The sequence below is a fragment of the Rhinolophus sinicus genome, linkage group LG03, assembly GCF_036562045.2.
Source record: "Rhinolophus sinicus isolate RSC01 linkage group LG03, ASM3656204v1, whole genome shotgun sequence".
Classification (NCBI taxonomy): Eukaryota; Metazoa; Chordata; class Mammalia; order Chiroptera; family Rhinolophidae; genus Rhinolophus; species Rhinolophus sinicus.
Genome location: NC_133753.1, coordinates 40,769,130 through 40,789,043, shown reverse-complemented (window position 1 = coordinate 40,789,043; position 19,914 = coordinate 40,769,130). Strand labels below are relative to the sequence as shown.

Sequence of the window (19,914 nt, the reverse complement as noted above, 5' to 3'; positions counted from 1 at the left end):
CTACAAAACGGGAAATAATAATGACAATACGTGCTTCACAGAATTGTCAGGAGAAAATTATATAATGTATGTAGAATATTTATTTAGCATGGTGCCTGACTTACAACTATTCAAAGTATAGTTGTTATCAGTACAATCGTTATTGTTACCACAAAGCTGGAGTAGAATATCTTTCATTTTATCCATGGAATTCTTACCAAATTCTAGCAGAAATGATTATGGCCCAATGTTAACCATAGATGTTCAGAACCTGGAGTGAGGAATCACCTAAAGAAGCCTATTTCCCTAGGATAGTCACATGTCGATGTTTTGACTTAATTAAGTATCAGTCACAGCCATGAGCTATGTGTTCAGTAATCCATGTTCTTAGTTATCAATATTTCTAGTTTTCCTTCCCAACTCATAATAGGCTTACCATTTTAGATAGGTGTAGCCATGTATCTTTCATTGGCCAGTGAAATGTGAGCAGAAATGATAGTTATCATTTCCAGGAAGAAGCTTATAAGAACCAGGATATAAGCACATTCCTTGGTAATTGGTAGTGGTAGTAGCACAGAAAAGGTGGCTGAACTCTTAAGCCTGAGTTTTAAAGACAATGCGGAGATGGTCTCTCCACTGACCTGTAATAGACACGTAGTGAGAGTGAGAAATAGGCTTTACTGTCTTGAGCCACTGAGATTTGGGGCGTTGTTTGTTACTGCAGTATAACCTAGCCTATTCTGACTGATATACTCGGGTTACCCCTTTAAGCTATAAAGAAAAAAATATATTACTGGTAACAGTACATAAAATGTGTAGCTATTTGGAGATAGTAATTTTTAATGACTATTGTGTGTGTGTGCGTGCGTATTATGTTTGTATTATATGTATGCATCAAGAGACCAAGAGTCTTAAGTTAAACTGATTTATATAAAAATTTCCAGTTAACTTTCTTATCAAATAAGATTTTCCATTTCATAAGAGGCAAATCAACATACGAAAATTACCAGCATATTTTTTTTGCAGGGAGTCAACTGTGATGCCAAAGTCAGGACTCTGAATTCCAGGCCTGATATGATTGTTACGTGATGGTCTCTCTCATGGAGAGCTTATTCAGAATGACGTCTTATGTAGCAAAGGATCTTTCTGAAAGGAGATAATGCACTGACCCATGCCCATGGCCTTTGTCTCCAGTAAGAAAGTAGTCTTCCTTAGCCCTCCTGCAGTGTTTCAGTTATAAACAATGGTGCTTAGTACATAGAGGGTCTTAAATAACATGTATTGACTAAATAAATGGAAGTAGTCCACAGTTCTTCCAAATGTGGACAGCCTCTGTCATGTCTGCATTTTAAAAATAAATGTCTTATTTTGGACGTTAGTTTAAAACCATCTTGGTATTAGGACTTACGTCTATTCTTTTTTGTAACATTTTTCATGTGACCAACCATGTACCCATAGATTTAGGCAATTTTATTTGATATTTTTTACTGATTTTATTTCATCTGATTATTTCACTTGGGTCTCTAAAACCACATTATGAAATACCTTAATTATTTAAATTAGGGACAGATTAATTATCTCCAGTGTACAAACTCAAATTAATTTCATTATTAACTTGAGTTTTAAATTGATTAATCTTGGAGTGTTTAAGGAACCAAGTGAATTTTTTTTTTTTTATCCTTCAGGAGAAGGGAGTATTTGATTTGATGAATCTCTCGCTATCACACCAATTATGCTAACAGGAGCAAGAAATTTGCAAGAAAACTTTGGATAGATTTTATAAACCAGCCAGAAACCTGTGTGTCTGGGGCTTCTGGGGGAACAAATCTGTGAGTCATTTTAAAAAACAAACACATAATCACAGTGCATGTTGTTACCATGGTAATTAGGCCTGTCGGGTTGGCTTACTTATGTTCCTGCACAGCGAAGAAAAGGAGAGAAACTGAGAATTCAGAGCTTTGACTATCTGCTTCAATTATTGCAAGAGAGAGTATAGGGGATTCTTGAGAATATACTGGCACCGTCATCCTGAGTGGGAAGTGAAGAAACTCTGGCATCCTGCCTTTGTTATTGAATGTAGGTTAGCCATATTAGCGTTGAGTGTTGTGATTCACAGGGGAGAAAAGGACCATTTGGCATTCTCTTGGGAAGAAGGGGGAAAGGTATGTTTTTTGTCTGATACATAATTACATGTAAGTCTCTTGAGGTCTACCTGAGGTCTTGTGTACAAGTGCACAGGGCTTTAATGATCCCCTAAAAGGCACCAAATGCCACTGGCATAACATTATTGCAAATTTAAAGGCTCCTCAGTACATTATGCTAATATGGTTAGAGACTGGTTTTGGTGAGGCCACTGTTTCAGATCTGATCCCCAAGTATACCAGGTATCTTTCCTGTATTTTGTGGAGTAGATATCACTCTTTTATCTTGAACAGTCATCTTATCATGCAGGCCCCGTTGTCATAGAGGAGACCAAGGAGGGTATGTGAGTTCTGCCAAATCTGTTACCCCTCCACGGGAAAGTAAAATCAAAGCATATGCTTGGCTGATGGGCAGTCAACAGTTATTGGGCCAGCGAAATTATTATGAGAGTTATGATTCTATATGAAGAACAAACCATACCTTTAAATTAAAGGTTTGAGTTAGTGCACATACAAAACTTTTAAAGAATGTTTCTAAGTTCACTTTTAGAAGTCTAGGTATCCTCTTCAATGGATAAATATATAGTAGCCCCCCTTATCTGTGGGGGATACATTTTAAGACCCCCAGTGGATGCCTGAAACTGCAGATAGGACCCGGGCTATACTTACATACCTTTTCACTTATAGGAAACACTTTACGTCTGCTCTTTGGCATATCTGAATCACCAGCATCACTACTCTTGTGGTTTGGAGCCATTATTAAGTAAAATAAGGGTGACTTGAACACAAGTTCTGGGATATACCATGACAATTGGTCGGATAGTTGAGATGACTACTAAGAGATTAATGAGGTATATAGTGTATACATGGTGAATATGCTGGACAAAGGGGGTTGATTCACGTTCCGGGCAGGATGGAGCAAGATGGTGCAAGATTTCATCATAATACTCAGAATGGCACATAATTTAAAATGTCTGAGATGTTCATTTCTGATTTTTTCCATTCAATATTGTTGAACCACAGTTTACCATAGGTAACTGAGAACATGGAAAGTGAAACCATGGTTAAGGGGGAACTACTGTAATACGCTGACTAGAGTTTTATTTTTTTAGAGTATTTCTCAAGCAGATTTCAAAGCAGATTTAATTTTGATTTAAACAACTTTCCCTTATTAAAATAAATTTTCAAATGGTTTTGAATAAAGTGTCATGGGGTGTGATTAAGGGTCATAAAAACTCAGAGTTTGTGTGTAATTCATGCCCTGGCATATGATGTAATAACTACTTCTCGAAACTATAGATTTCATTTTTTTCTTCATATGTGGGAAGAAGGCACATGTTACCCAAACTTCATTCTGTGCTATCTTAATTTTCTTAACATTAGTAAAAAAAGCTTAACTTAAATTTTTCTTTGTAAATTAAATGATCAATGTAATTCGTGGTGATTATTGAAAATTTGAGAAATGCTAAATTGTAAAGAAAATAAGAGTGACCCCTTTCATTAATTAGGTTGTTGGTTGAACTGTATGTAAGAGACCTGATTTCACAGAGGCTGACAAATGCTATAAGTTATTTTCTTTCACATAACAATCCACAAGTAGGTGTCCCAGGGCTGGTAAGAGAGCTCTCTTTCACAAGATCATCAAGGAACCCAGGCTTCTTATATCACATTGTTCCATCATTCCTGGCATGTTTCCCTTGCTTTCTGGTCTAACAAGGCTTGCCGTAAGGCCCTTACTATAACCAGTAGGAAGGGAGAAAGTTGGAAAGGGGAAAGCATAACCCAAAATGTGCACATATCACTTTTGCAGCCATCCCGTTGAACTTTGACTCATGGCCATATACCTAGCAGCAAGGGAAGCTGGGAAAAGTAGTTATTCTTTACATGTATGTGCTAGTTAGAATTCTATTATAAGCATGGAATAAGAAGAGAGCAGATATTGGGGCATATCTAGCAATTTCTGCTATTTCCATTATCCTATACAAAAGAGATACTGTTTACATTTTAATGTATCTTCTTCCAGTCCTTTTTTCTAGAAAAATATATATCAGAAAGATTATTATAATATTTACCTAAAATATTATATATGGTATATTAGAAGGATATTGCACATGAAAAATACAGAAAATGTATTATAAAAATATGTAGTTGTAAAAACATATATTAGAAACTTAGTTGAGCTTATACTATGCATAAAACTTTATATTTTTTTCTTTTCACTTAACTTTATATCATGTGCATTTTTCCTTACTTAATTTTTTTGTATTTATTGTTTTAAAGTTTAATCGTGTGGAGTTTCTCTGTTTTATTTAATAGGTTGTATTTGATATTTAAGCTATTTTTAACACATTGGTAATAATTCTTCATCTGCATTTTGGATTTTATTTTTTTTATAAAATCAAGGAGTGGCATCACTAAGACAATTTGAAAACATATTTGACAATCTTGATAAATGATCCCAAACTGCTTTCCAGAGAGGTTGTGCTGATCTATGCTGTTGCCAATAATGTATGAGCGTGCTAGACTCAGAGCACCCTTTGACAGGCTTATTTTGCAAGTCCCAATAATCTTTGTTATCCCTAGGGCTCCTTTTCTGAAAATAGGTTATTTTTGCCCTTGGCTTTTTTTTCCCTTTGCTGTTATTAATAATGAGATAATAGTTTTCTAATAACTCGGGCTCATTTAAAAACATATGATCCCCTGAAGTCACCTGGGAATATAATTGGTTGGGTTGAGATTGTAGCATATGTGCTAGTCTTAAGCAATGTGAGATCTCTAGAGACATGGATGTTCTTTTGGTCCTAGGACCCAATGTAAATTTGATTTCCACCCTTAGTCATAGTACTCTAGATGTGAGGTACCTCTTTGTTTTGAGACCCAACAAAATAGGAATGGTAAAGCACTCCCTGAGGTGGAGGCAATTCCCTTTGAGCTGGGTGCTAGATAGCTGTTCAGGAGTAAAGATGGTCCTGTACATAGGAACTTTCTTAGGTATAAACCACACTAGGGCACTAGGCAAAATTAAGCCAAATCTGCTCAACATCCTCAGAGGTCCTCAGTGCCTTGGGGGTATAGGTATCTTTTATTTATTTATTTTTGAATTTTTATTAAATTTATTGGGGTGGCATTGGTTAGTAAAATTATATAGATTTCAAGTGTAAAATTCTATAATACATCATCTATGTATTGCCTTGTGTGTTCACGACCCAGAGTCAGTTCTCCTTCCATCACCATATATTTTACCCTCTCCTACCATCCCCTCTCCCCCTTACTTTTAAACACCCTGCAGAAGTCTTGGATGCTAAATATGCTTTTCATAATTACTAACTTGTCCAATCTACCCTCTTAAAGTGCTACATACACACAAATGGAACTGCAACTCTGCCCCTAACTCCTGGAGCAAGAACGTGTTCTGTCTCTGCCACTTGGGTCCTGCTGGGAGCAAATCAAGTTAGGTCAGGAGGAAAGCTAGTTCTCACTCATCTCACTGGTAATAGCCTCTGCTTCCCACAGGATCCCAAGCCAACTTTGTGTTTTCATGTTTTCTTGCAGGTTGAGGAAGCTCACAAAGACAGAGACTCATATTTTCATAAATATATTTCTTAAAAGAAAAAGTTAACACAATGTCTGCTTCTTGTTTCAGAAATATAAACCTGTTAGACCCTCCTGCTCTTAAAGCCATTTACCCATCACCACCAAACCCCAGTTATAGAAACATTCATTTGCTTGTTCAGCTCTTACTGTAGCACGCTATTTCTCCTTTTTCTAAACAACACATTTTCCTCTCTGCTTTCTTGACAGCCAGATCTGCCAGTGAGCCTCAGGCTTTGGGAACTGAAGAGGTAAGTATTCTATAATATTTTCTTCTAGGATCTTCTTTAATCTAACCAGACCTTCAAGAAGAAAAAAATATAATCTTTAGTGATGCTATAGATGAAAGCATGTAACATGTGATATTTATCAAACATTCGTAGAGTCTTTAGCAATATTGACATGGCTTCAGGATTTAAAGAGGGAAAAAATGGCTCTCCTTGATAGTTAAAATCAGATTTCTCACCCAGATGTCTCTGTTTTCTTCTAAAAATTCGAGTTAGAGAGCCCTTGAGGTTGCTGCCTTAACAAAACATATTCCTATGGCACCAAACATGACTAATTGGTTGCAGCCTTTGAGGACATAGCTTGTGAAAGAGAGATGTTAGGTAGATCAGAGATTAGATCAGAGAAGGGTATACCCTGTTCTTAACATATTGGTTGTAGACATTGTAAGGACTTTTCCAGCAGCAACAACAATAACAACAACAGAAGGTCAATTTATTGCTGGTTGGGTTTCTTCTTGAAGAGGCTGACTTGGCTTTTGAAATTAGCTAATGCCATTTGAATCTGGCTGTATATTTGAAAGTTCACCATATTGTTGAGAAACGTGATGATGTGTTTGCTCTCCCCAACCAAGATACAGAGTTTCCTCTAATCAGTGACTGGGATTTTTATTTCCTCTTTTAAAATTTGACTTCCTTATGAAAAATTTCAAGCATATACCAAAATATAATAGAATAATATAATGAGCTTCTGTATCCCTATTCACTCAATTTCAACAATTATCAACTCGTGGCCAGCATTGTTTCACTGATACCCCCACCAATTTCTCTTCTTTCCCCATTGAATTATATGACAGTGACTTGAAAATGGTTGTTGGATTTTTAATTCTTTATTTACATTAGTGGTTACAGCAAAATGCTAATAAAAATGAAACTCACTTATAACCTGACTTAGTTTACTGGAGTTAGTCATTCATTCATTTATTCTTTTAGCAAATGTTTAATAATTGCTAGTATCAGAACCTTCTTAGGATAAGAGAGCCAATTTTCCTCACCTCACATTTATGAGGTCCTCAAATTTGGACTTTCGTCATCTCCAGATGGGGTTATCTATTGGACACGCACTGACAAAATGAAAAGATGGCGGCACTCATCATATAACTATAATTGTTAAATGTAAACGTTTAGAATATGCCACAATTTTAAAAACTTGTTTTGACATTTTTTTCACTTCTTAATGTACTGGGAACTTAAAAACATAAAACATTTTTTCCCACCTTCTGATGTACCTTCTTAATTTATCATAAATGTCTGTCCAATTATTTGCCTCCCTTTCAAGAATATAAGCTTTAAGAGAGCAGGAATAGTGTCTCTTGCTAACCATTTTTGCCTCCAGCATCTAGCAAGTTGTCTGGAACTTGTTTTGTATTTCATACAACTGTTGAATGAATGAACAAATGGATGAATGCCAGGTTCTGGGAATATGAAGATGAAAAATACTCAGGCCTTACCCCAGAGTTTCTCTGTCTCAAGGTCTGGAGAGAACCTTGCAAAAAAAGAGGTCTCTGCAGTGAGTGCCCTGAGCAGAGTGCTCTGGGTGACAGAGGAGAGGACTAACTGGTGGGGAGTTTGGTGAGAGGCTTGATGGACAAAGGGGCATTTGAGCTATGACAGGAACTACTATCAGAAAAGTTAGGAAAAAGACATTTTGGGAATAAAGAATCATGTGTGAAAATACACAAAGGCCCCAAAGAGTGTGGTGGAACCTTTGGAAATTTACAGTGGCCGCGGTGTAGTTGGGAAGTAGCAGACAGAAAAGATGAGCCTTGAGAAGCAGAGTGAAGAAACTTGGGTAGCTCCCCTAAGTGCCTGGCTCAAGAGTGGGCTCTAGTTTGGGTGGGAAGTTAGAGAAGGGCACATAATTCTTTTTAAGGATAATAATTCCTTAGGCTGCAGAGTAAAGGATACAGACATGGAGCGAGACTAATGGAAGGGAGACCAGTAGAGGTCTTGGGTTTGGAAATGACCGGCCTGATGTGGGAGATCTGATGGAATTGCTGATTAAAGACGAGATGTGAAGGAGCAAAAGACATCTAGAATAACTCCTAGATTTCTATTTTGGGACATTAGATGGGTGGTGATAACTGGGCTGCAAATACAGGAAGAGAGGATTCAAATCTGTGGAGTGGCCACGTCCCAGTGGATATGGCCAGTAGGCAGCTCAAAGATGGGAACCAAGCAGTGGTTCCCAGTCCTGCCTGCACATCAGAATTTCCAAGGAAGCATTTCAAAACACACTGATATGCAGACCCTACCCAGACCCGGTGAATCCTAATCCCTGGGAGAGGGGCCTGAACATCTGCAGTTTTGAAAAGCTCCCAGGTATTTTCATGTGCTGCCAGAGTTGAGAATTCCCGATCTAAAGCTTATTAAAAGAAAGGTGTGTGCGTGTGAGTGTGTGTGTGTGTGTGTGTGTGTGTGTCTGTCTGTCTGTCTGTCTGTCTGCTTTTAAAGATTATGGATAGTTTTTGCTACCCCATAATGAGTTTCTTTTGGAGTTCAGAACTTAATATCTTATAGGTGAGGGCTGAACCTTCCCTACATTATACCAAATATTACTACTAATAAAGACTGTTTTATAAGTATTTGGTGTTCTTTGTCTGATATTTGTGTTGATTTCTTTCATAAATGTTCTTAAATGGTTTAATCAATCCAAGCAGAATTTCTCATTGGGGGCTGCAGGCATGTTGAATGGGACAGTTCTTCACTGTGCTTTCTATCCTGTCTTCGGCTCACGTAAGGCCAATCGTGTCTTCCAGCCGTTGTGATATCCAGATGGCCCTAGGGAGACATTGAGAACTACTGTGTCCTAGTATACAACTTTAAAGAGGTTATTTGACATTTCCCTCTCTCGCCTAAAAGCATTTTTGCTTCATACAAAATTACTAGTTTTAGCTATGCTCAGTGGTTATTATGCAAGTGGTCTTTGTGCTAACAAACTAAAGAAAGAAACTAAAAAAATAGATATGCAAAAGGAAGTATTGTTTTGCGCTGTCGGAAGGATTTTGAGCATATTTGTTTTAATATTAAATGTATTTTTTCATGGCTATACAGAGAAGCAAATTAAACACTAGGTAAGAAATGGTCAAATATGGGCATTTAAAGCAAAATACTACCTTAGGCATCATACAAATTGAATAGCAGTGGTGATGAAGGATGTATCCATTTCCTATTGCTGCTATAACAAATTGTGATATACGTAATGGTAGAAAACAAGACAAGTTGATTATTTTCCAGTCCTACAGGTTAGGTTCTGTAGTGATCTCACTGGGCTAAAAGCAAAGTATCAACAAAGCTGCGTTCCTTTCTGGAGGCTCCAGGGACTTTTCTTTGACTTTGACAGTTACTAGAGTCCCCTTTCCTCCACCTTCAAAGGCAATATCATTGCATATCTGTGTGTCTTTCAACCATAATTACATCTAGTTCTGAACTCATCCAGGAAAGCTTCTTTGATTTTAAGGGTCCGTATGTTAAGATTTGGTACACCTGAATCGTCTAGGATCCTCTCCCCATTTCAGATTCCTGAATCTAATCACACCTTCAACATCCCTTTATCCATGGAAGGTTGCATATTGACAGGTTCCAGGGATTAAGGACATGCACCTATTTGGGGGCTATTATTCTGCCTACTCCAAAGTAAAAGAGATTGTTTCAATCTCTTTAAAAGGTAGAAATGCCTCAGGTAGCAGAGATATAAGATCATCTAACATTTCATTGTTTGGCTAGAGAAGGTTTAGGGTTCCTAAGCTGATGAAGCAAGTTTTTGTCTTGACTCTGCAAATCCTGTTTTATAGACACAGGCACTGAAGGTTTTTGGTTTGTTGGAGTATTTGGCATTGGATCAAGTGGACAGGTTGAAGTCCAACGGCACCTTTCTTGGCCAGACTTTCTGGTACTACGGGTGTGGCCTCTGGAGAGTATGCTGCTTTTGGCATTTCTCCAACTCTGGAAAGTTTGCCTTTCGTGTGCAGGTTCCAAGGTCTTTGAATAGCACCAAAGAAATGTGAGGTTTTTATTTTATGCTGTTATGTCTGCCTGTCATATTTATTATACTTTATTTATTGGGCTCTAAAATGTGGAAATTGAAGGGAAAATATAATATTTCAGAACCTCACGATAGTGGTATATACTATACCTGATTTCTAGGTATTGTTTAATTTCCTCCATACCTTCAGGAAGGAGGTCATCCCCACAAAGTAAGAAAGCATTTCTTGCCTATTGAATGAAATAGATCACTGGGTTCTTTTTTGAAAACCATCTCTGGCATAGAATATAGCCAGAAATTTTTGATGGCGATTTAAATTTTTCAGCCGTTTTTGTAGCATGTCCCTTTTCTATCCTCTTCTAAACACCTCAGCAATGCAGATCCAAAGGCCAAACCTAGCATTAGCAATAGAGTAACAAACCATCCTGATTTATCTAAGACAGAGATATTTCCTGGCACATGGGAACTTCAGGGCTGAAACTAAGAGAGTCCTGGGACAAATCAGGACAGGTGGTCACTGCAGCTGTCTAACAATGGAAAGTGGCTGTCATGTTGAATTAAAATGGGAATTTTGATTGAATTAAATAATGACAGTAACCCTCAGGGTTTGGGTTGAAGATAGGGGTGAGTCTAACTCGTGGAAAATTTGTATCCACATATACATGTTTGCCCAAACCACCTTAAAACAAACAAACAAAAAAACTAAAACCTAAGAACCAGCAACATGTATGAAATATTGCATTTCATAGTTTGCCCTTTCAATTCTCCAGTGTCACCCGCATGCGCTTGCATGATGCTCTGACAATCACAGCTTCAATGACTTTATTGTTGAGGTGACCACAGGACGTCATGCATCGTTTTTAGCATATTAGCATGTATGGAAACTCTAAAACCCAAGTTTGCCAAGCAATACGGAGCTCTCTCAGCTTGAATCCCACCTTTTGTATAACAAAATTGAACTTTTCCCCCAAGAGATGGCACAGACTGTTCATTCAGGAATAGATAAGTATTAAGAAGACTATCTTGAATGCCCAAGAGGAAGGGATTGGAGTGGATCATGTCTTGGAGTCTTATCCAGCTCTAAGAACGTGGGGCTTCCTGATCTCCCAGGGGTAGAACATGAGCTGCTTACCCTGATGTAAGGAGCTGCATCTGGGTAAAGACTCTTGCTCAGCCCTTCCTCCCGGCTTCCCTGATTCCCTGCCCTGTGTCATCCATAGCAAAGCCAGACTGAGAAAATGGGAACACTGAAGCTCCTATTCTCATCCCTTTCATTTCTGTGACCTGCATTTGGAAAGTTTTGTTCTCTAAGCTACTGGGACTAAGCAAAGAGAACTATAAATGTACTTGAAAGAAAAATAAATTAGCTGTCCCCAGAATAGACATTTGACATTTAGAAACCAGCGGTCATTTATTTATCTATTTATTTGTCTATCTGTTTATTTACTTATTTGCTTGTTTGTTTAAATATATTATATTTAATTGTTCCCTATCTTCCAAACTGTCCTAGTTGTTGATAGGTACAAAGAATGCTTTTTCAATTCTTTTTTGTTTTTAGTCACACACAAAAAAGAAAAAGATTCACATTAGCAGTCATGGAGGTAGGATGTGGGTTTCTGACAAGGATAGGTCTGGGATAGAATTGTGAATTATTTTGATAATCTCCTCAATCCCCTTTGGGGATCTTTCCTTCTAGGATTGCTGATCTTGGTTTCATTTTGTTAAGGCCAGCCTCACTTCAGCTTGAAACCTCTGCTGTTTTTTTGTGAATCAAACAAGTTCTGGCAGAAATGAAAGGAGGTCAAATCATTATGCTGTCATTTAAACTCAGATTCTTTTATTCTTTTCCAGTGAAAAATCGGAAAGTAAATATAAATAAGAGATCCAAATGACTCTTCTGGGTACAGTGTTTCTTTGGGAGTAATACAAATGTCTTGGAACTAGACAGGTTATGACCACACAATATTGTGAGTGCACTAAATGGCATTGACTTGTACACATTGAAATGGTTAATGGTTAATTTTATGTTACGTGAATTTTCCCTCAATTAAAAAAATGTCAAGTGAACTTTAAGAGATTAAAAAAAAAAAAAGACTGCTTCTCTTTATCTTAAAATTCTGGAAGAAATCTGCATCCATTTTAATTTCTAGACCAAAATTGTTGTTCTATCTTGTCTCATTACTGGGATATTTAGACTTAAAAGTGCCTGCCGGGCAGAACTAATGAGGAAATCTCAAGGGTATAAAGGAGGAACATCTCTGAGAGTTAAAAAGTAGTTGTTTATTATTAAGATGCATAGCTTTTGTTACTAGATTATTGACTGGCCTATACTTCGCAAAGTTGATCACAATAAAAATTTGTCTTTTAAGTTTAGCAGTTTAAGACACTGGACTTTCTTCCCACTGTCGTGAGATAGAAGTTGTATCAACGGGGCTGGAAAGATTTTCAATATCTTATAGTAGCAGACTGAAATTGGATATGATAAAACAGGAAGTCCAGCTGTGGTAACTTTAATGAAATGTGAGTAGGGGAACAAATTTCACGTATAGAAATGTCGTTTATTAAGATAGCTCCTTAGACACCCCCAGGGGCTGTCACCTGATCAAAGTCTGATGGGAACTCGTTTTAAGGGCTAACTGCATGGGGTTTCACACACAATCCTTGGTTTGATGATGCAACTTTAAGGTTTTTAAATCCTTCTAGATTGAGAGACAACCATTTTGACCTTTCTACAGAGATGTAGCTAGGCAACCAGTATAGCACTTAGCCAGTACATAGCATCCAAACTTCATAACTATTGCATCATTTGAAAAAATACTATTTAAATCTTTCTTTTAGCTTTGGCATATGCTGCCATGTAACCTTTCATTTCTTAGAAATATCATGCAACCCCCAGCTATAAAATTGAAAGGTTCCTAGAAGCCCAGCATCCTCTGATATTAATAAGGCAGCGTGCTTACAAGAGCCGCGGTTAACAGAGTTGAGAGGTAGCCACATGCACTGTGCTTCATAATTGGGAATTAAGAAAGGAGGTTTCATTTTTGGTTTGTGACGGTATAAGAGTTTAAAACCATATCCTCAGCAGGTGGTAATGAGCATTCCTCACCATGTGATTAATGAAAACATGCATTCACAGAGATGAAACCTGGCTTTTATTCTAGTGCAGTTTATTTTACTTTGCTGGGTCGATGGCAACTAAAAATTCCTAGTGTGATCAACAAACAAGAATGTATTGAAAGCTTTGATGTGTCAGACATTATACTGGGTATATACCATATTCTTTTTCCGTGATAACCATGCTTTTATATTTTTCATTAGTTTTTTTTTATTATGAAAAGAATATATGTGTGAGGTTTTTTATAAATTCAAGTAGTAGACACAAGAATAAATGAAAACCAGAAATTTCTTTTCAAACACCAACTTCTAGCCCCGCTCCCTGGAGGTAACCACTGTGAATAGTTTCTTGTGTGTCTTCCAGAAGTTTTCCATCTCCTGGTTAATCTGTATTGCAAAGGTGACCATGATAAACACCATTAAACCATCTGTTCATAAGCTTCTCTTCTGGTCTACAGCTTTTAATTTTGAGACACTCCTTGACACTTCTTTTTGAAATGTGCCTTTTAAAACTGAAAGAGTAAAAATGTTAGAACCAAAGTGATGCTATTAGAGGACTGGTGGTAGAGAGGACTGTAACGGAAGAATGTCAAGGTGTAATTTTAGCCTCCGTAAAATTTACATACAGAACTTTAGTTATAAACCTTCAGGTAGTTCTTTATAATTTTCTAAGTCATCTGGAGTACATTATCTCCCTTTATCCTTTTGGTGACCCCGTGACGCAGGAATTGTTTACTTTAATTTGCAAAGGAGGAAGTTGTGGTTCCCAGGGGTTAAGTAACTTGCCCATGAACACAGCTGAAGAGTGATAGGATCACGACTAGAACATGAGCCTCTTCCAAGTTGTAGTCTTGAACCAGACCACACTGGTGACTGTGGGGAAGAGAGAGGCACAGAAACCCCTTAGTGGCTCCTACAGTGACAGGCTGTGAAGGGGGAAGGATGCTGGGCTTGCAGCCTGAAGATCGGTTATGAAATTGTTCTGGTTCTGTCCCTTGGGCAAATTATTTCATACAGTACATACAAATTAGGGTGGCTGACTCTCTGCTCAAAATTTCCTCACTGGCTCTTCTTATTCCTGTTTTGTTTGTTTGTTTGGGTAATACTGGCCACAGAAGTGGGACTTGACCCATTCTGGGGAAGCCATAGTATTTCAACCCAGACCACAGGAGCTGGCTCAAAGGGGGAACATACAACCTAGGAGGGGCCAATATGTTCTTCCTCTGGAATTTTCCAACTCAAGTTGAGGTAGGAGAGGTCCCATCCTTTCTAGTCTCTGTTTTCGTCTACTGAGAGAATGAAGTTCCATGCATGGAGGCAGGGGTGAGGGAAGCAAAAGAGAGAGACAAACAAATGGATAGATAAATGGAAAGAATGAGAGCATAGTAACAATTAGAATCTATGAATCCAGTTGATGTGAGCTAATACATTTTCTTTTTTTTTTTTGCGTAAGCTAATTCAAGTTGCTAAAAGAGTCCTGATATCTCCAGACAGTAGTTACATCATCTGTAAAATGGGAATTATAATGTTTGCTCTGACTGTACCTGAACTACAGTAGTCCTCCATTATCCATAGGGGTACGTTCCAAGCCCCCCCAGTGGATTCCTGAAACCTCAGATAGTACTGAACCCTATATATACTATGTTTTTTCCTATACATACATATGATAAAAGTTTAATTTATAAATTAGGAGATTAACAACAGTAACTAATAATAAAATAGAATAATTATAACAATATCCTGTAATAAAAGTTATGTGAATGTGGTCTTTCTCTCTCAAAATACTGTATTGAGTTCCTCCTTCTCACTGTGATGATGTGAGATGATACAATGCCTATGTGATGAGATGAAGGGAGGTGAATGATGCAGCATTGTGATATAGTGTTAGGCTATTACCGTGTTTCTCCAAAAATAAGACCTAACCAGAAAATAAGCCCTAGCATGATTTATCAGGATGACATCCTCTGAACATAAACCCTAATGCGTCTTTTGGAGCAAAAATTAATGTAAGACCTGGTCTTATTTTCAGGGAAACATGGTATAAGGGCTACTTGAACAAAGCACTGTGGTACTGTGACAGTCTGATCTGATAACCAAGACAGCTGTTAAGTGACTAACAGGCAGGTAGTGTAGAGTATGGATCCACTGGACAAGGAGTGATTCATGTCCCGGGTGGGATAGAACTGGATGGCATGAGATTTCATCATGTTACTCAGAACAGCATGCCATTTAAAATGTACGAATTGTTTATTTATGGAATTTTCCATTTAATATTTTCGGCTGCAGTTGACTGAGGGTAACTGAAACAGCAGAAATTGATACCGCGGATAAGGGGGGACTACTGCACTGTAAAGATTAGTTGAGATAAAGAATAGGAAAGCACTTTGTAAACTGTAAAATGCAGTATGAATACAAGATAGTATTATTCATTGATACATTGCATTGAGTTAGGAAAAGTTGAAAGAATGAAATTACCACTCATTTAGAAAATGAGAAGTGAGAGCTTTGTAAGAGCCATCTGGTGTTATGCAGAATTAAGTGGAAGCTGCCAGAGTTCCCCAGATTTTCTTTTGATATCTCCTTTCAAATACTCTTAAGTCCTTATAGATATTCATAGTGAACACAAGGATAGCTATTACCTTGCTGACTCAGGTTAATTCAATGGATTTCTCTTTTCAATTTATAGCCCTAATCTATGGCAAACACACACACACACACACACACACACACACACACACACGTGCACACTGAAACCAAACAAAAATAAAGCACCATGTTAATATTTCAACATTTTAGCTTTTTCACTTCAAAGAGCTTTACAGTTGCATGCTAAATGGCATTTTGGCCTCATCAGAGAAAAATCATCAAAGAAAATCTACCTTCAAGTTACTATTCTAATTATACTTCACTGGGAATGATATATTCTGGGAATGGGACATTCGTTGTTTGTGGCTTAGATGGGATCCGTCTTTTTCCTTAAAGGACTTATATCTTTGATATAATCTCTAACCAATAAAAATTTACTTGAGATTATAATTTATGCATGACACAGGAAACATCGCTTCACTTTTATAGCGTATTTTTTTTTACTACATATGAAATACCTTTTAATGAGGGAAAACAGATGGCAACTCTGAAATCTGTTCTCTCTCTCAGAGTTGTCATTCAGGCAGTTTTTGGTGTGGCAAACATCCCTTTCTTTATGTATGATCCTTAGAATCCCAAAAGCAGCGTCAAGTCTCAATCCAGGGAGAATAACATGCAAAAAGGTTGAAGGCACTGTGGAGATAGGATTTGTAAGCATGGAGAAGCATAATACAGCAATGTGAAAATGTTTTACATCTTTCACATTTTAAAATCTGAGAAAAGAATCCACCACCTATATTGTTCTGCAAAGTCTATATGAATATGCCTTTACCTTACACGGTCTTCAGTGCAGTAAGCTTGAGTCAGTGCTGTTGGACCACTCCACTCCACCCCTCCCCTGGCCATTGTTTATCTTTGCCTAGGTGTGATATCAACCCCACGAATGGCAGTGTTTTCATATCAACTGAGGACCTGGAATAAGTCAGTTTTCTAAATAGCCCTCAGAAAATGTCAGCTGTATTGGAAGCAACTGACATCCTCAAATTGATTCATTTTAGGAGAGCTTAATAAAGAGAATATTGACAAGGATGTGGGCAGAGTATAGGGAAACTGCAAGGGACAATGCATGTCTCCAGGGCTCCTTTACCACCTGCTGGCCTGAAGGGACCAGGACTGGGAGGAGAAGACCTCCTGAGTGGAGATATGGCCTCCAGGAAAGGGGTATAGCCAGATTATAATGACCCCCAGGCAGGGATCCCAGGACACAAATACCCTGAAATGATTCTTGTCTCCCTCTGATCGGCTTGTGCTCCTCATTGACTGAACCCAACTGGAAGAGGAAGCAGAAGGAAGCCTGCTGCTGAGTCCATGGAGTTTAGTCTCCTCGGGCATTGAGATGGGTGGAGCAGGATGGAAGATGGCAAATTGGAACATATAATGTCCAGCACAGTTAATCTTCATTATGAAAGTCTTGCATGAAAGAAAGCACTGTTTCCTCCCCAAATCTAGGTATCTTACCAAAAAATTGTTTTAACCAACTTTCACTTTTTCATTCATTTTACTTAATCCAGGTCATAGCCCATGTTCAAATGGGCCCCAATACAGTGCTACCATTTGGATGGAGTTCAGTGGTTTGAGTGGTGAAAGGTCATCCAAAGGAGGGAAACACGCCTGTGGTTGTCCTAGTCAGAGATGTGATGACAACCTCAACGTAAAGTTCAAGTTTGGTGGAAGGGGCAGCAAAAAGTAGGTAGACACCTCAGCAACCCCGAATGATCCACACTGTTGGGCCTCCCATAGTCAAAGGAGTGACTGTTGCCCCAAAGGAGTACAATGCAAAGCTGGTGGGTTGAGTAGCCAGTTTTTTGTTTTCTTCAGCTTGCTTTTAGTCTTACATGAATTATTTTCAGTCCTTGGACCCAGGGACCATGGTTACTTACCTTGATCTAATCCAGATTAACCACTCTGATTCACTGAAGTTGAATAAATCAACTGAATCGGATAAATCCGCATAGTTGGAGAAGTGTTTGTGGCAGCATACAATGACAGGCAAAATAAAATAAATTTTGAATACCACCCTAAAGCATAAACCTCTTCTATGGACCAGAAAATTCCCTGACTTGGGAATTATGGGGACCCAGGATTCCAGAAAAAAAGAGTTGGGTCTGTAAAAGGAACAGTGAGAGGCAGTGTGGTATGGTGAGAAGAACATGGATTTGGAGATTAAGAATAAGCGAGCTCGGCTTAATACTGACTGCATCTACCTTGGAAAATTATTGTCCTCTCTCAATCTCAAATTCCGTATGTGTAAAATGAGAACAATTTGACTTGTTCCAAAATTAATTGAAACGTTATATTCAAAATGAAGGGAGTGTTTTCCACACAGCAGTCATTCAAATACTTCTGAGGGTAGGGGTATACTAATTTTTAAAAAAACATTGTTTCTTAATAGCTTCATTGAGATATAATTGACGAACAGTATAATTGACATACAATAATAGATATTTAAAGTTGATGAATTTTAACTTCATAAACCCATGAAACCATTGCCACAATCAAGATAATGAACATCTCCGTCCAAAGTTTCCTCATGCTCAGTAACAATATCTCCTTCCCAATCCTATCTTCAGGCAACCACTGGTCTGCTTTCTGTCACTCTAGAGGAGTTTGCATTTTCTAGAATTTTATATAAATGCAGTCATATATTATATATTAATTTTTGTCTGGCTTCTTTTGCTCAGCATAATTATATGGAGATACACCCATGTTGTATGTATTAATAGTTTATTCCTTTTATTACTGAGTAGTATTCTATTGGATTGGTTTACCACAGTTTATCTGCTTACCTATTGGAGGATATAATCAATTATGTTTTAATTCGGTTTCCCTTCTTCTTTCCTCATTAATAGTATAAGAAAAATTTTTCACATAGCCCATGTTACCACAGCTGACGTTTTCATTATATCCTCCAGGAGTAGCACACACAAGAATTGGGTATAAATGCAGATATAACAGTAATTGTGTTTATTAATCACTGGCTTAGGTTGAGCTCTGAGCTGAAATTCAGTTCATTCTGTTTCCTAAGCTTTCTTTTGTTCTTGACCATACATAAGCAACCTGGAGGAAACAACTCAAATGTCCATAAGTGATGCATAGACGAAATTATGGTATATCTCTACAATAGAATATTATTTAGCATACGAAGGAATGAAATACTGATTCGTGCTTGCAACGTTAATGAACCTTTAAAACCTTATGCTAAGTAAAGTAACCCTGACACAACAGGTCATGTGTTATATGTTTTCATTTCTTGAAATGTCCAGAACAGGCAAATCCATAGAGACAGAAAGTAGATTAGTAGCTACGGAGGCTGGAGGGAGAGGGGGAAATGGGGAGTGACTGCTAAAGGGTATGCTGGGTATGGGTTTTCTTTTTGGGGGTGATGAAAGTGTTGTGGAATTTGGTAGTGGTGATAGATGCACAACACAACTCTGTGAATATTCTAAAAATCACTAAATTGTGTACTTTAAAAGACTGAATTTTACAGTATGTGTATTTCAATAAGGCTATTATGTTTGAAAAGCAATCTGTAAAACTTTGCTTGGGTAAAAACATTCAAGAATAGCAATTAATTTAATTTTTCTTTTTTTCTTTTTCTTCTTTTTTTTTTTTTTTTGTTGTGTGCTAAAGGGAAAACAAAGCTGTTTACCTCATTGATCTGCTGCACCTGTATTTTCAGGTCCTGAGCACAAAGTGAAACTTGGCTAGCGTTAGAAAGTAAAAATGTCACATGTGCAAATAAGTCATATTTTGGGAGGTAGTATTGTATCATGTTGTTTTGCTTTACTTGAGATGATAAAGGGCCTGTAGCTACCTTGACTTTTTGTCTTTTCCTTTCCTGTTAAAAATAACATGCATTCACCCCTTCCTCTAGCCTTAGTTAGTTAAATTAGATACAGGATATCCTGTCAGTAAAGCATCTTAGCTAAATTAGATTATTTACCAAACTCTTAGCAGCAGTAGATAGAATAGAGTAAGTTAAGTAGAAGTCCAAATACTCAAAATAATCCTTGGAAAGGAAAAGAAACTAGTAGCTCAGAATTGGTAGGCATTCCGTTGGACGTACAACTTTGGTTTCAAGCAGCTGTAGAGGATGGGAATAAGGACAGACTTCCGCCCTTTCTAATTGTCTTCCTTCACCTGGTGAAACACCGCCTTATTTAGAATGCTTTTA

At 37.7% G+C, this 19,914-nt stretch overlaps 1 protein-coding gene across 3 annotated transcripts in view; it reads left to right on the top strand.

The window, feature by feature from the left end:
• GNG2 (G protein subunit gamma 2) overlaps positions 1-19,914 on the top strand; it is a 109,821-nt gene that overhangs the window by 11,983 nt on the left and 77,924 nt on the right. The window contains exon 2 of one of the 3 annotated variants that reach the window (XM_019725692.2): positions 5,926-5,962. The exons of 1 other annotated variant lie outside the window; for it this stretch is intronic. The gene's annotated coding sequence lies outside the window, so the exon portion shown is untranslated. Of the gene's footprint in view, positions 1-5,921; positions 5,963-19,914 lie in introns of all 3 variants that reach the window. One more of the 3 variants, XM_019725691.2, reaches the window with a different exon arrangement.